General features: G+C 34.7%; 2 long non-coding RNA genes across 6 annotated transcripts in view; one reads left to right on the forward strand and one right to left on the reverse strand.

Annotated features, from left to right (window-relative positions):
- The window catches only part of LOC127143131 (uncharacterized), a 9,813-nt gene extending 8,106 nt beyond the window's left edge, over nt 1-1,707 (forward strand). For all 5 annotated transcript variants that reach the window (XR_007814333.1, XR_007814335.1, XR_007814336.1 and 2 more), the window contains one exon: nt 1,465-1,707. This is a non-coding gene — a long non-coding RNA (uncharacterized LOC127143131). The remainder of the gene's footprint in view (nt 1-1,464) is intronic.
- A 394-nt stretch (nt 1,708-2,101) lies between these two features.
- On the reverse strand, nt 2,102-5,155 carry LOC127143119 (uncharacterized). The gene is made up of 4 exons (XR_007814320.1): nt 4,936-5,155; nt 3,595-3,658; nt 2,901-2,962; nt 2,102-2,462 (listed from the first exon to the last, which is right to left on the reverse strand). It is a non-coding gene; the product is annotated as an uncharacterized LOC127143119 (long non-coding RNA).

Here is a 5,155-nt window from a genome sequence, read left to right on the forward strand (position 1 = left end):
ATCAAAAATCACCAAAAAATGTCATAGTATAGTATATGGGAGTCAAAAATGGTCAAAAAATGTCATAGTATAGTATGGCATCAAAAATCACCAAAAATGTCATAGGCATCAAAAATTCATGTCATCAAAAATCACCAAAAAATGTCATAGTATAAGTTCAAAAATCACAAAAAATGTCATAGTATAGTATGGCATCAAAATCACCAAAAAATGTCATAGTATAGTATGGCAAAAATGGTCAAAAATTCATAGTATAGTATGGCATCAAAAATCACCAAAAAAATGTCATAGTATATTATGGGTCAAAAATGGTCAAAAAATGTCATAAAATGTATAGTCATGTATGGAGTCAAAAATGGTCAAAAAATGTCATAGTATAGTATCAAAAATCAAAAATGTCATAGTATAGTCATCAAAAATCACCAAAAAAATGTCATAGTATATAGTTCAAAATCAAAAATCACCAAAAAATGTCATAGTATAGTATGGTCAAAAATGGTCAAAAAATGTCATAGTATAGTATGGCACAAAAAATCACCAAAAAATGTCATAGTATAGTATGGGGTCAAAAATGGTCAAAAAATGTCATAGTATAGTAGTATGGCATCAAAAATCACCAAAAAATGTCATAGTATAGTATGGGGTCAAAAATGGTCAAAAAATATCATAGTATAGTATGGCATCAAAAATCACCAAAAAATGTCATAGTATAGTATGGGGTCAAAAATGGTCAAAAAATGTCATAGTATAGTATGGCAGTCAAAAATCACCAAAAAATGTCATAGTATAGTATGGGGTCAAAAATGGTCAAAAAATGTCATAGTATAGTATGGCATCAAAAATCACCAAAAAATGTCATAGTATAGTATGGCATCAAAAATCACCAAAAAATGTCATAGTATAGTATGGGGTCAAAAATGGTCAAAAAATGTCATAGTATAGTAAGGGTCAAAAATCATCAAAAATCACCAAAAAATGTCATAGTATAGTATGGGGTCAAAAATGGTCAAAAAATGTCATAGTATAGTATGGCATCAAAAATCACCAAAAAATGTCATAGTATAGTATGGGGTCAAAAATCATCAAAAATCACCAAAAAATGTCATAGTATATTATGGAGTCAAAAATGGTCAAAAATCACCAAAAAATGTCATAGTATAGTATGGGCATCAAAAATCACCAAAAAATGTCATAGTATAGTATGGGTCAAAAATCACCAAAAAATGTCATAGTATAGTAATATGGCATCAAAAAATGTAATATCCGTAAGGCGTCAAAAACCATTACACCATTATTCTTTCAAATGTATGAGGTCATTTGTACAATGACAAGCAACAAGAACAGCAAAATGTTTGTATGTATTTTAGGGATAATTAAAGTTTCTTCTTCAGTTATATTTGTAATAGAGTTTTAGGACTTGATACTTTGGACAGTCTCTTTGATTAACATATTCTGTCTCTGCAGGAGGAGGTGGAGAATACTCCATGACCTGAAGAGGACATCAAAAGTAATAAAATGTTCTTGAAGTTATGTGGACATGTGTAACTGTGACTTTGTAAGCCTCTCCTCATATGTGGTCATCAGTACATTTACTGTGGGATGATTGAATAAAACAAGTGTCTCCAGGTGGTCAAACATCTGTCATTATCTTTGCTGTGGTTTGCTCAGTGTTGTGTGGAACAGAATCAATAAAGTTTTGTAGCTTAACATCTGAGTTGAGTTTTTTCTGTTTTCATCTTAATGTCACAAAAATGATTCTGTCATGCAGAAATGCCTACTACTCTCCATTTGCAGCCCTAACCCTGACCGTAACCCATTAAATTAATTAAACCCATTACAATATATAAATGACGCTAAAAAAGCTGAAAGCCCTAACCCTAACCTTACCTGTGGCTACAAGTGTCTAAAAAGCCGTAACCCTAACCCTAACCCTCAGCCAGAAGTGGCTTAAAAAACAGTAACCGTACCCCTAACCAGCCGGAAGTGGCTTTAAGAACTATAAACCTAAACCTAACCCCAACCCTAACCCTAACCTCTGGCAAGTGGCCTGGGGCAACAAAAAACTTAACTATCATAAAATTTTAAACACAATTATTTATTTCAGAATATTCACTGTTGCAGCAGCAAAAATAGAAACAGGCATGATATAAATAAAGATGTATTAGTGTAACAATATCGTTAACAACATTAACAGTACAAAAACGGCTTCAGAAATGGCCAAAAAATGTCATAGTATACTAAGGTGTCAAAAACAGGAAAAATGTCATAGTATATGAAGGCATCAAGTGACCTTGGACTATGTGTGTGTCTCTGTGATCATCTCACTCTGGTTGTGGACGATGCCTTCAAATTGACTTGGTCGCTGTGATTTTTGACCATGTCTCTCTGATCATGGACAATGCCTCTGATTGTGGATGACATCTTGGTGATTGTGGACGATGTCATGGATGAAGTGGTGACATCTGGAGGAGATCAGAGAAACATACACAGGAAAATGATCAATACACGACTACCTATTCCTCATCAACAGTTTAACCATGAAAACACAGAGAAATATTCAACATTACAGCTGAAACAAAACATTTAAGAAAAGTGTCTCCATGCCTTAAACTATATTGTTTCTAGTGTGACACTGAACTGAGTAAGTTTTTCACATTTTTATGATTTACTGTCCTAATGAGAAAGGGAAAGAGAGAGAGGAGAGGGACAAAGAAAGAGGGAGAGAGACAGAGATGATGTTTAAATTCTTCCTTTTCTTTGAACTGTACATTCACAAACTATGTAAATAATCTTTTTGTGACAAATCAAACTATTCAGACTGAAGATCAAATACTGAACATCAACAGTTTAATGTCAGTGCTCTGTATTGGACATTTGATGTAAAGCTGTTGGTGAATTACCTGGAGGCCTCAGTCCTGGTCTGGACGAAGATGCTCTGTGATTGTGGACAAAATGGTGACACCTGGAGGAAATAAAGAGAGAAACATACAAAGGAAAATGATCAATACTCTACTACCTATTCCTCATCAACAATTTAACCCCAAAACACATATAAAAATTCAACATTACAGGCGAACCAGAACACTGTTGTTGTTTGTCAATGTTAGAGGAGTGTCTCAGAAAATGGGCTGTTTACTGTCATATATGACAAGAAAAAACATCACATCTTTAAGAATCAATAAGTATTTGGGAAAAATTAACTAAAATGATTATCTTAAATCTTTATTTCTATCTTTAAGATTTAAGATAATCATCAACTATTCACTGGAGGAATCGTGTATATTACTGTGAATTTCATGTAAAAACTTTTAGTTAGATAATTTTTTAAGAGCAGGGTTTAAACTTGTGGTGTTTTTAATTATACTTCAATCCACAGGCAGAAAATTAACTGACAACTATTTTGAGTTTCAAAAATCAGTATAATAAACTAGTACTATTTTCTGACAATTTATAGACATGATTAATCAGATATTATTACATTCAAAATTAAACTCATTAAATACCAGGGATTTAAAGAATAAAACTGTTACTAACATTAATAATTCAGCTATTCAACACATTTTTTCACACTGGGTAAATCTTTAGGACACATACCTGTTTGGTTTGTAAGGTGAGAGCTGGTGTTTCTGTCCAGGCTGCAGCAGCTCAACCAGTAAACCTGGAAAACACAAGTACAACAGTTGAAAAACAAATAACCTTGTTAATAAAAATAGTTCAACTCTAAAACTTGAACAGTGTAGAAGAATACAACACTGAAAACTAAACACTAGAAGCTTGACAACCACATTTGAGGTGAATAAATTAATTATATAACTAGAATATGACTTTATTGAAAAAAGCTATTTTAGAAATGGTTTTATATTACTTTCTAACAGTAATCTCAGCTCATACACTGTGACCTGCTCTTGTAGGAGGAGCACAGAGTTAAAATCTAGTTGTCAAGCTTGTATTTAAAACAAACCTGAGCTCAATAAAGTCTCAAGTCACTGCAAACAAATTTCTAATCAATAACATACACAACAGGGGATCAATGGACTGCTATGGACAGATCACTACTACAAAGCTTCAGAGACACACAAAATGCCAGAGACAAAAACTGAGTCACAAAATGATCACAATGTGATGCTTAAGTGCCACAATGAAACACAAAATGACCACAAAGAAACGTTAAATGACCTGCAATAGACACAAAACTACAAAGACACAATATGGTGTAAAGCAACGACAAAGCAGCTGACCATAAGTAGACGTAAAACAGCTAGAGAGGCTAAACAATGCGATACCTCCACAAATGGACACAAAATGGCCACATGATATGATACATACAACATTACAAAGAGCAGAGTGGAGTTATAAACAGACAAACAGTCACCACCCTCCACAACTCATGTCAGGGGCGCTTTAATCACACAAACACACTTTAACCCAAGTTAAAACGAAGCCAAAAAGGAGAAAAGCCTCAAAGACATAAGTAAACGGTAAGGCTAATGCTAATGCTCAATGCTAATGCTGGCTGCTTTACACTTGGGTGTTAGCATGAGCATTAGTGGCGAGTTTAGGGCCACAATGATATAAAATGACCACAGATAGCCACAAACCGATGACAACGACATGATACACCACCGTAAACTGAGTTAAAATGACCGGGGTGGAACACAGAATGACAAAGAGACGCAAAATGTTGGTAAAGTGACTGTAAACAAATGCAGGGATTTACAGAGATTACCAAGAGCCAACTGTATTACGATCCAACTGTTGGAGGTCCACAACTCATGTCAGGACGCCTCAGTCACAGAAACACAAACACACTCTTACCCACGCGATAAAAACGACGGGATGGCATTAAAATATCATTAAATCATTCGAAGGTAATGCTAATGCTTATGCTCTCCGATAACAATGATGCTAACGCTAGCCGCTAGCCATTTGCCTTACCTTCGCGCCGCACGTGTATTCACCGTCCAACCTCACTCTTGTTCGACAAAAAACAGCTCCAGACTTTGTTTTAGCTTTCATATCTCTTCATTAACCACAAAAAAAGCAGCTCCACAGTTTGTTTTAGCATCCAGCCCTCTCCTGTAACAGCGTTTTCTCACAGTACTGGCAAACAGAAGCAGCGTTCAAACTTGGTTTAAATCTGTTTTCCGACTTCCGT

The sequence above is a fragment of the Lates calcarifer genome, linkage group LG12, assembly GCF_001640805.2.
Source record: "Lates calcarifer isolate ASB-BC8 linkage group LG12, TLL_Latcal_v3, whole genome shotgun sequence".
NCBI classification, from domain to species: Eukaryota; Metazoa; Chordata; class Actinopteri; family Centropomidae; genus Lates; species Lates calcarifer.